Source organism: Macaca nemestrina, chromosome 9, assembly GCF_043159975.1.
Source record: "Macaca nemestrina isolate mMacNem1 chromosome 9, mMacNem.hap1, whole genome shotgun sequence".
NCBI lineage: Eukaryota > Metazoa > Chordata > Mammalia > Primates > Cercopithecidae > Macaca > Macaca nemestrina.
In genome coordinates, this window is record NC_092133.1 from 71,493,954 (window position 1) to 71,506,093 (window position 12,140).

Here is a 12,140-nt window from a genome sequence, read left to right on the forward strand (position 1 = left end):
TGGCTAATTTTTGTTAGCATCAGGCGTTTTCTAAATGCTTGATTAAATCTAAATATCTACTGTTTAATCTTCATGAGATGATAATTTATTGATTGGCAACAGCTTTTAAATTAGTTTATGTGTATGGGCTATGTGACATACCCTCAGATGCACAGTGGAATAGTAATTGTTTCTTCAAAGGAAATGCTAATTCTTAGCTAAAAGCGCTGTGGTTGTTAAAAGTATTAATTCCCTTTAACTTAATACAAATTATCTTCTGTTGAAGTTTACATATTACTGTTTGTTGGTTTTATCTCTAGAGTGAGATCCTCTAGAGACCTTGTCTTCATACTTAGTTCTGAATAAAAGTCATGGCCATGTAAAAATTTGCTGAATTGCAATATAAGAACTCTATTCAGATTACATCTTAATGTTATTGCAAAATTAAAGAGAAACTGTTAGATGGAGTTGTACAGTTAACATATTAGCATGTCTAATAGTTTTTAAAATTTTTGTTTCCCTTTGTCAGTTCTCGCACCCACTGAGTAAAGAAAATCAGTTTTAGGTTGGGCTTACTCCTGTAATCCCAGCACTTTGGGAGGCCCAGGCAGGCAGATCACTTGAGGTCAGGAGTTCAAGAACAGCTTGGCCAACACGGCAAAACCCCATCTCTACTAATAATATAAAAAGAATTAGCCAGGTGTGGTGGCACACACCTGAAGTCCCAGCTACTCAAGATGCTGAAGCAGGAGAATCACTTCAACCCGGGAAGCAGAGGTTATGGTGAGCTGAGATCACGCCATTGCATTCCAGCCTGGGCGACAGAGTGATATGTCTCCAAAAAAAAAAAAAAAAAAAAAAAGAAAATCAGTTTCTCTAAGGCAGAAGAAGCCATCATGACTGCGATGGCAGAATATGCAGACATATTTAGGTAAATCAGTTTTGATTTCAGTAGCATAACCCCCCCCCTTCTGCAAAAGCTTATTCACGTTGCACAGTTGCTTGTAAACATTTTTTTAAATTTTGTTAATCATTAGATCCTCAATACTTCTTCAAAATTTTGCTATTACTGATTAAGACATTTTCATGGCTTTTCTAAGAATTGAAATTTGAACACTTTTTTTGAGACACTTAAATCACAGACGTTTCCATGAATAGTATTATTATTGTTTTATAAGAATGCCATGTTAACGAGCTATTCTTTCGAGATTTTTACTTCCAGGCCTGATGTAATATATGGTGTTAATTGTTGGGTGTACCTAACATGCCCGTTAATTTATGGATGGAAGTCTTTCCTGTCTTCACATTCTACCCCCTTCATTTTTCATATGCCAGTGGATTATTAGTGAACTAAGATTGAATTCACTTTTTACTTTTAAAGCTGCTGTAGCTTTGATTCTCTTTGGACATAAAACTGATTTATATGAGATATGAATACAATTCCATATTCTGCTAAATTACTTATGAAGCTCTTTTGAATGATTGTGGTATTTGATGAAAAAATACAGTATGAGCTAATCATAATTCTTTTAATGGATTTAGGTTATAGAGGAGGAATGTACCATTTCATTCCCGGATTAAGTGTTTTACTTTTTTGCAGAGATGACAGGGGAGAGCCTTGATTATTTTCACTTCTCTCATGTGTTTGTATTTGTTTATAAATAAAGTGTTACTTATTTGCAAAATGCTGTGTCTTTAATACTTGCTTACATGTGGTTTTGGGAATTCTTTTGGAACCAGTTCTACTTCTTGTTTTTGTTTTGCTCTAAGGGTATGATGTAACACATTGAGGGGTTAATAGTAGGGCAAGAACAGAGAAAGCCATTTTACAACAGATATCAACAGGGCCGTGATGCTTACTTTAGTTCTTGTGGTTTTCTTGGCCTTGAGAAATCAAGATGTTAACTAAAAATAGGAGAGCATGGGCCAGGCACACTGGGAAAACAGATCAGTGTTTACATGCTACCACTGTTGCTTCCTGGTAACTTGCCATCTGAATGTGTGGGTATGAATTTGTAACAGACCTGTGGTGTGAATATTCCTGCACCCCCTCCTCCCATACACACAGCACCATCATCACAGATCCGAAGCCTAACCTTTTAGCTGAGTTTAGTGACTTCATGTTTCCGTATTGAAATGTTCTATTCCTTCACTGTATTGGGCCCTCACAATATTATAGAATGTAACATACTGTAAGACTATTAACTAAGAAAAATTTGGTTATAATAGTTTCACCACAGGGTTTCACCATAAAACAATGTTTTATGATATGTACCTCAGAAAAGAGTGTTGTGGGGCAGGGCAGTTAACTATATTTATATTTATCTAAAAGGTTTTTTTGTTTGTTTTTTGTTTTTTTTTAAAGATAGGATCTCACTCTGTCTCCCAGGCTGGAGTACAGTGGCGTGATCGTGACTTATGCAGCCTGGAACTCCTGGGCTCAAGCAGTCCTCCTGCCTCAGCTTTCTGAGTAGCTGGGACTATAGGCGTGTGTCACTACACCTGGCTAATTTTTTAAATTTTTCTTTTGTAGAGATGGGGCATCAGCTATGTTGACCAGGCTGGTTTAGAACTCCTGGCCTCCCGATCCTCCTACCTCAGCCTTCCATAGTGCTGGGATTACAGGTGTGAGTGTCTTAAATTTTTGTTGTGCATTTAGTTAAGCTTATGAGTTGTGGCAGGGGACAAGAGAGGTAGTAATATAAGTATCTATTATCTTGATAATTGTTCTGTTGTCTTGAAATTCTTGACAAGTAAATTCTAGTTGGAGGTGAGAACCATGGATTCTGCTAATTTAGGGTCTTCCTGTAGGTTAACTGGTGTCACTGAGTTTTTGGAAATACTTGCAAATCTGTTTTTGTTTGGAACTTTGAGATTAAATGGAATGGATGTCAGTTCTGTCAATATTGGCTTGAAAGCCAGAGATTTCCAAAACCATACATTAAAATTTGGCTCCAAATCCAGTCAGTTTTAACAGTATGTAATGGAGTTTGAAATCTTGAGCCAGTTTCTCATTTTCCATTAAATTGATTAGATTTTGGATGTTGCATGTTTATTTATTTATTTAGAGATAAGAGTTTCCCTCTGTTGCCAAGGCCGGATGCAGTAGGGCGATGTCAATTCATAGCAACCTTCGCCTCCCGGGTTCAAGCAATTCTCCCACCTCAGCCTCCCCAGTAGCTGGGACTACAGGCGCGTGCCACCATGCCCAGCTTATTTTTTGTATTTTTAGTAGAGATGAGGTCTCACTAAGGCATCCGCCCACCTTGGCCTCCCAAAGTGTTGGGTTTACAGGCGTGAACCACCGCGCCCTGGCAGTGTAGCATATTTAAAAATAAAGATTTTACCAGCTGGGTGGGGTGACTCATGCATGTAATCCCGGCACTGTGGGAAGCTGAGGTAGGTGGATCCCTTGAGCCCAGGAGTTCGAGACCAGCCTGAGCAACATAGTGAGACCTCGTCTCTACTAAAAATACAAAAAATTAGCCAGGCGTGGTGTTGTGCACCTATAGTCCCAGAACTCAGGAGGCTGAGGTGGGAGGATCACCTGAGCCCAGGAGGTCAAAGCTGCAATAAGCTGTGATTGCACCACTGCACTCCAGCCTGGATAAAGAGTGAGGCCCTATCTTAAAAAAAAAAAAAAAAAAAAAGGGTGGGCGTGATGGCTCACACCTGTAATCCCAGAACTTTGGGAGGCCGAGGTGGGTGGATCACTTGAGGTCAGGAGTTCGAGACCACCCTGGCCAACATGGTGAAACCTTTTCTCTACTAAAAATACAAAAAAATTAGCCAGGCATGGTGGCGCGTGCCTGTAATCCCAGCTACTTGGGAGGCTGAGGTAGGAGAATTGCTTGATCCCGGGAGGCAGAGTGCAGTGAGCCGAGATCACACCATTCATTGTTCTCCAGCCTGGGTGACAAGAGTGAAACGCTATCTCAGAAAACCAAACAAAAAAGATTTTACCAAATTGATATGTTAAACTGCTAGCCTGGTTAGAATAAAAATTAGAATTTTAGATACTTAGCTTCTTTACTGGTTTGCTGTGTCATTGCAGCCAGGTCAGGAACCCTTTACCAAATTTATCAATAAACTCCTGTCATCATGTAAAAACTTTTGGTATAACTGAGGATATAAAATGGACGGTAGTATCTGTCAGATTCTTACTCATTGAGGGGAGACAGTTCTGGATTTGGTGTAGATAATTAGGTGCAGCCTGATAGTGGAAGTTAGTTTAAAGGCTATTTGGAGTCAGAAAAAGTTTGTGTTATTTGGTATATATGATAGCTTTTTTTGAGTAAAATTATAAGAGTTCATGGTTAGGGCAGCAAAAAAGTCCCAGAACTGAAGTGCAGCCAAGAGAATTATGATGTAACTGAGGAGGGAATTTAATTCTTTTTCATTTAATTCTACTGCTTAGAAGTGGGACATAGTAAAACAGAAAATCACCACTAAAGTGTTTCAAAATGGGTGGTAGGAATTAGTGCAAGGTCTTTGAGACTGTTTTGTAATTATTACAGATTTTATCGATGTTTTGGAAACAATACCCTGTGCTTACTAAGAAAATGCAAAATAGGCCCAGCGCAATGGCTCACACCTGTAATCCCAGCACTTTGGGAGGCTGAGACAGGCGTATCACTTGAGATCAGGAGTTCGAGACCAGCCTGGCCAACATGGTGAAATGCTGCCTCTACTAAAAATACAAAAATTAGCCAGGTGTGATGGTGTACACCTTTAGTCCCAGCTACTGGGGAGGCTGAGGCAAGAGAGTTACTTGAACCTGGGAAGCGGAGGCTGCAGTGAGCTGAGATCATGTCACTGCATTCCAGCCTGGGCAACAGAGCAAGACTCTGTCTCAAAAAAGAAAAAGAAATATATCTTTCGATAAGTATAAAGAGAAAAGAGTAGTTTTTGTTTGCTGAATGAAAATGTTTTCATTTATGGTAAAAATTTTAAAATGGGATGGAAAAAGTTGGATAATCCCAAATACTATAAACTACAGTTATTAATCACAAAGTTTGGCCATAAATGCCCAAATTAAACCTTATCCTCCTACATCATAGTTTAGGCTTTTTGCTTTCATAAGAATTGTTTTTATGTTCTGGTTTATGGATCTGCAAACGTTAGTCTTTATTATGTGGATATTAGATAAGCTAAATGTATTTGATTTAGCCATATTTTAGCGTCAGTGCATCTATAATATATAATTGCCCTAAGGAAAATTTATTAACTCTATATAATTTTAAAAATCTCTTCCTCAGTGTTTGTCTAGGGATATGGATCTTAATTTTTTACATTTTCTATATCATTTGGAAACTGTTTAACTTTTAAATTTCGTAAACTAAATCAGTAATAATTTTTTTTTTTTTTTTTTTTTTTTGAGACGGAGTTTTGCTCTTGTTGCTGAGGCTGGAGTGCAATGGCACCATCTCGGCTCACTGCAACCTCCACCTCCTTGGTTCAAGTGATTCTCCTGCCTCAACCTCGTGAGTAGCTGGGATTACAGGCATGCACCACCATGCAGGGCTAATTTTTTTTTATTTTTAGTAGAGACGGGGTTTCCCCATGTTGGTCAGGCTGGTCTCAAACTCCTGACCTCAGGTGATCCGCCTGCCTTGGCTTCCGAAAGTGCTGGGATTACAGGCGTGAATCAATAATAATTTATATAAATAGCACATACTGTATTTATTAATCAAGTTTTATCAGTTGTGAATTCCTTTAGGGGCATTTGAATGTAGGGCTTTTAAATACAATCACAGAATTTAGAATAGAGGACAGTTGCTTCAGCTGGTTATACTCCAATATTTTTTATTATTTTCTACACACGCACAAACACGTGCACACGCGTGAGAAGTGAAACTACAAGAAAAATTCAGCATGTTTAAGTCACTGTAATCACCATCTGAATATGGACATTGGTTCTGTAAAATTAAGCATATTGTAAAGTTTTCATTTTGTTGATATATCCTCTGTATTTTAAATATTGCCAGCTGGGCATGGTGACTCACGTCTGTAATCCCAGCACTTTGGGAGGCCGAGGTGGGCAGATTGTCTGAGGTCAGGGTTCGAGACCAGCCTGGTCAACATAGTGAAACCCCGTCTCTACTAAAAATACAAAAAAGGCCGGGCGCGGTGGCTCAAGCCTGTAATCCCAGCACTTTGGGAGGCCGAGACGGGTGGATCACGAGGTCAGGAGATCGAGACCATCCTGGCTAACACGGTGAAACCCCGTCTCTACTAAAAAATACAAAAAACTAGCCGGGCGAGATGGCGGGCGCCTGTTGTCCCAGCTACTCGGGAGGATGAGGCAGGAGAATGGCGTAAACCCCGGAGGCGGAGCTTGCAGTGAGCTGAGATCCGGCCACTGCACTCCAGCCCGGGCGACACAGCAAGACTCCGTCTCAAAAAAAAAAAAAAAAAAAAAAAAACAAAAAAATTAGCCTGGCGTGGTGGCGTGTGTCTCTAATTCCAGCTACTCGGGAAGCCGAGGCAAGGGAATCGGTTCAACCCAGGAGGTGGAGGTTGCAGTGAGCCGGATTGTGCCACTGCAGTCTAGCCTGGGTGATGGAGTGAGACACTGTCTCAATAAAAGTAAAGATTGTCCAGTGATAGATTAGAGGCCGTTTTGGTCTCTTGTGTGTTGGTATAATTAAGCCCAGTGGAATAGCTTGTGTCTTTCTAGTTTTTAGTGCCTATCACTTTAGGAAGTTTCCCCAGTTCCCAAACTGTACAGAAATGCTTTTAGGTATCAACAGTAATCAGTTACATCACTGACATACTTTTTAAAATGTTGGCGAGTGGTATGCTCCTCTGGAAATATTTATTAATTTTGTTAAGTCTTTATATGAGCAGTGCATATTGATGTGTGGAACAATGCATTGAGTAACTAGAACTTCTATTTTGTATTATTGTTTCTCAGTTTATGTAGCTTAATTACATTGTTATTCTGCTGAAAAATAATTTCCATCTTTTTTTTTTTTTTGAGACGAAATCTCACTCTGTTACCTAAGCTGGAGTGCAGTGGTACAATCTCAGCTCATTGCAGCCTCCGCCTCCCAGGTTCAAGTGATTTTCCTGCCTCTGCCTCCCAAGTAGCTGGGACTACTGGCATGCACTACCACACCCGGCTAATTTTTATATTTTTAGTAGAGGTGGGGTTTTACGTTGGCCAGGCTTGTCTTGAACTCTTGACTTCAAGTAATATACCCACTTTGGCCTCCCAAAGTGCTGGGATTATAGGCGGGAGGCACCACGCCCGGCCTATTGAGCAGTTTCTATTTGCTAAGCATTATTATAAGTGCATTATGTGTATTATTCCATGTAATCTTCACAACAAGCCTATGAAGTAGGAATTCTCCTCATTTTACAGATAAAGACAGTGAGGCCCAAGAAGGTTATGTAACTTCTGCAGGGTCACATAACTGTGAGTGGTAAATCCACAATTTGAACCTAGGCAGTTTAATTCTAGAGCCAGCACTCTTTCTTTCTGGGCTTTGTATCAGACGCTGTTGGCGAATAGCTTATTTATCTGAAACTTACTTAACTCTCTAGTCTTAGTTTCTTCAGCTGTAAATTGAAGAATTGTACTAGATCTCTCAGGTCACTTCCATTTCTAACCTAAGAACTGTGTCATCCTGGTTTACAAAACACATCGTGTTTAATGTTTCAAATTACTTTCTGTTTATAATCTCTGGATCCCTTATGAGATAAAGGTTAAGCTGTTTCCAACATCACACTGTTAATGGGTCGTGGAACTGGATCAGATCTTTTCTTGGACGTCTTGGTTTTGCTGGTTGCCTCATGATTTTACTTTTACTTAGAGTGTATATGCATAAATTTTGGATTAATAATTGAATTTAATTGACTTTCTTCATTTTCTTTTTTTTCTTTTTTTTTTTGTGGCAGAGTCTTACTTTGTCGCCCAGGCTGGAGTGCAGTGGTGGGATCTTGGCTCACTGCAACCTCTGCCTCCCAGGTTCAAGCGATTCTCCTGCCTCAGCCTGGAATTACAGGCATCCACCACCATGCCCAGCTAATTTTTGTATTTTTGGTAGAGACAGCATTTCACCATGTTGGCCAGGCTGGTCTTGAACTCCTGACCTCAAGTGATCCACCCTCCTCAGCTTCCCAAAGTGCTGGGATTACAGGAGTGAGCCACCATGCCCGGTGACTTTCTTAATTTTCTCTTTATATCTGTTTAAATGAGATTTGCTTCAAACAGTGAAAAATAATACTGCTTTCATTTTCTTTCTTTTTAAAATCATATCACATTATTTTCTTAAAAAAACCTTTTCTCTCTGGTGGTATTACATTCTTATTGTATAGAATATAGAAATTTTAGAAATTTTTAATGTAGGCAGTGAAAGGGCCCATCCAAGGAGTAAATATTACTAGTTTGATATTTATTTATTTAAAAATATATACATATGGCATATTTGCTATTTTTTAGGACATTGTGCTTCTTTTAAAATTTTTTCAGTTTTTATTTTGAAGTAATTATAGGCCGGGCGCAGTGGCTCATGCCTGTAATCCCAGCACTTTGGGAGGCCGAGGCAGGTGGATCGCCTGAGATCAGGCATTCGAGACCAGTTTGGTCAACATGGCAAAACCCTGTCTCTAGGAAAAAAATAGAAAAATTAGCCAAGCATGGTGGGGGCACCTGTAATCCCAGCTACTTGGGAGGCTGAGGCATGAGAATCACTTGAACCCTGGAGGCAGAGGTTGCAGTGAGCTGTGATTATGCCACTGCACTCCAGCCTGAATGATAGAGGAAGACTCTGTCTCAGGCCAAAGAAAAACACAAATTCTTGGCTGGGCACTGTGGCTCTTGCCTGTAAACCCAGCACTTCAGCACTTTGGGAGGCTGATGCGGATGTATGCTTGAGCCCTGGAGTTTAAGACCAGCCTGGGCAACATAGCGAGACCCCGTCTCTTACCCTTCCCCAAAAAATCCTCCTCTATTTATATATAATTAATTTTATGTATTGCTGCATTCTGTTTGCTAATGTTTTATTAAGTATTTTTGTATCTATATTCTTGAGGGATATTGGCCCCTCCTATTGTAGTGTTCTACAGGCACCATCTTCATAGTGCCAGGTAGAGAAGGGTTAGGTTTTGTACCTTGCTTGCTGGGAAGGAAATGGACACCTCATGCTTGCTTCCCACCCCACCCCACCCCACCCCACCCTGTGCAGGAGGTTGGGGGGTAGAGGAGTTGAGGGTTGTGGGTGGCTTTGTTACCTCTGATTTACCACTGAGTGGTGTTACTCCTAACTCTCCAGCAGGCCTCCTCTCCTCTGGTAGTACCTCGGCAAGGAGCAGGAGGGGTGCCTCATAAGTGCTGTTTGGGTTTGAAGTCCAAGTTCCCCAAATGGTTTCCTCTGACAGCATGTTAACAGAAGGGGAGAGACTTGTTACTGCTAGACAATGATGCCAATCCCAGCTCCCTACTTGGCCTTCTCTGATACCACCCTGGTGTGGAGAGAGTTACGGCCGGATTGTAACCTGACAGGGTTAAAAATCAAGGCTCTCCATTTGGCCTTTCCTCGTGAGGGTGGGAGTGGAAATGGGGCTAGTTTTTTATGTGGTGTTTGGCTGGAATAGAGCGGGTTATTGTCTAAAAGTCTTGTGTCTTGCTAGGCTGTGTCTTTTTCTGGTTCTTTGGTTTTTTTTTTGTTTTGTTTTGTTTTTTTTTTTTTTAGGTGTAGTCTCACTCTGTCTCCCAGGCTGGAGTGCAGTGGCATGATCTCTGTTCACTGCAACCTCTGCCTCCAGGGCTCAAGCGAATCTCCAGCCTCAGCCTCAGAGTAGCTACTCAGCCTCAGAGTAGCTGGGACTACAGGCACGTGCCACCACGCCCAGGTAATTTTTTGTATTTTAGTAGAGACGGGGTTTCACCGTATTGCCCAGGGTGGTCTCAAACTTTTCATCTGCGGTGATCCACCCACCTCAGCCTCCCAAAGTTTTGGGGTTACAGGCGTGAGCCACCGCACCCAGCCAGTCCTTTGGTTTTTCTTGGAGCTTTTTTTATCTGCACCTTTGATACTTCCAGGTTGCTATCTTCTCTAGTATCTACTTTGGGATATATGTGGCAAAACAAACAAACAAAACACCCAAAGAGCTCACTACTGTGTCGTTCCGTGGGTCCCAATGTGCCTGGCCATTCAGGCTTCCTTTTCATTTTTCAGAGTCGTCTTATGTTTATTTTGTATATAATGTCCATGGAGTAATAGGAAAAAGTATGTCTACTCCATCTTCCTATAAGCAGAAATCCATGTATTTTAAAAAATGTACCTGTCAGTGGCTGGGCACCGTGACTCATGCCTGTAATCCCAGCACTTTGGGAGGCCAAGACCGGCAGATCACTTGAGGTCAGGAGTTCAAGAGCAGTCTGGCCAACATGGTAAAACCCCGTCTCTACTAAAAATATAAAAATTAGCCAGGCGTGATGGCGCATGCCTATAGTTCCAGCTACTCGGGAGGCTGAGGTGGGAGAATTGCTTCAACCCAGGAGCTCAGCTTGCAGTGAGCCGAGATCACACCACCACACTCCATCCTGGGCGACTGAGCCAGACTCCGTCTCAAAAAACAAACAAACAAAAAACGTACCTGTGAGAAAAATCTAGAGAGTAAAATGGTACACATAGTGAAGAGTAGCTCTTTTCTTCTGTTCCACTTTTTAGAAGCTGTTTGCTTCATTTTGTCTTCATGTCTGTCATTATATTCCATCCTGCCTCACAATCTGTTTTATACTCTTACAACAATTATTCTTTTTTTTTTTCCTTTCCTTTTTTTTTCCCCCCTAGGATAGGGTGTCGCTCTGTCACTCAGGCTGGAATGCCGTGGCACAGTCATGGCTCACTGCAGCGTCAACCTCCCAGGCTCAAGCCATCTTCCTACCTCAGCTTCCTAAGTAGCTGGGAGTATAAGCACATGCCAGCCCACCCAGCTAATTTTTTTTTTTTTTTTTTTTTTTTTTTTTTACAGAGATGAGGTTTCACTATGTTGCCCAGGCTAGTCTTAAACTCCTGGCCTCAAGTGATCATCCCGCCTCCAGCTAGCAGAGTGCTGGGATTACAGATATGAGCCACCACACCCGGCCAGTTATTCTTTCTAAAGCACACTCTGATTATGTCATCCTCTTTTTCAGATATCTGCAGAGAATCCCATTGTGTGTAGAATGTTTTTAACTTGACAATTAAAGGTTTCCATGGCGCTCTCAGGTCCTCATTTCCAAGAAGGAACAACTGTTGCGTCTAAAAGGGCTACTGCCATATGCAGCCTATTTGCTGCATGAACTGTGTATAATGTATGCCCAAGAACAAGCCTATTAAGAAATTCATCATTTGAGACTGGGTGCGGTGGTTCACGCCTGTACCAGCACTTTGGGAGGCTGAGACAGGAGGATCGCTTGAGCCCAGGAGTTTGTGACCAGCCTGGACAACATGGCAAAACCCTATTGCTACAAAAAAATAAAGTACAAAAATTAGCCCAGCATTGTGGTGCACACCTGTGGTCCCAGCTACTTGGGAGGCTGAGGTGGGAGGATCACTTGAGCCCAGGAGGCAAAGGTTGCAGTGAGCCAAGATTGTGCCACTGCGCTCCAGCCTGGATGACAGAGTGAGACCCTGTCTCAAAAAAAGGAAAAAAAAAAAAAAAAGTTCATTATTTGAAACACAGTCGAGCCCACAGCTATCAGGGATATTTCTGAAACAAGTACCCTGGGCACCTATGTGCTTCCAAAGCTGTAGGTGAAGCTGCATAACTACATGAGTTGTGCCATTCACAGAAAGGTAGTCAGGAATCGCTCTTGTGAAGCCTGCGAAGACCAAACGTCCACCTGATTTAGACTTTTGAGTGCTGCCCCGTGACCTCCACCAAAGCCCATATAAGGAGCTGACTCCTTAAGGACTGAAGAAAAACTATCTTCTGGAAAAAAATAAAATGGAGATTATACTAAAAACAAAAACAAAAAGGTTCTCATGATCTGGCCCCAGTTTATATTTTCAACTTTTTATCCATTATTCCCCTGTGCCTTTTACATACTGATGGTTCACCACTGTTTCCTGCCTTCATATTTTGGTCATGCAGTTTCCTCTGCTAGTGTACTTTTATTTATTGATCTATTTATTGATTTTTAAATTTTTGTTATTGTACTTTATTCA

At 41.3% G+C, this 12,140-nt stretch overlaps 1 protein-coding gene across 5 annotated transcripts in view; it reads left to right on the forward strand.

Annotated features, from left to right (window-relative positions):
• LOC105465992 (sterile alpha motif domain containing 8) overlaps positions 1–12,140 on the forward strand; it is a 75,175-nt gene that overhangs the window by 4,181 nt on the left and 58,854 nt on the right. The window contains exon 1 of one of the 5 annotated variants that reach the window (XM_071069772.1): positions 9,694–9,837. The exons of the other annotated variants lie outside the window; for them this stretch is intronic. The gene's annotated coding sequence lies outside the window, so the exon portion shown is untranslated. Of the gene's footprint in view, positions 1–9,693; positions 9,838–12,140 lie in introns of those variants that run through there. 5 annotated transcript variants of the gene reach the window in all.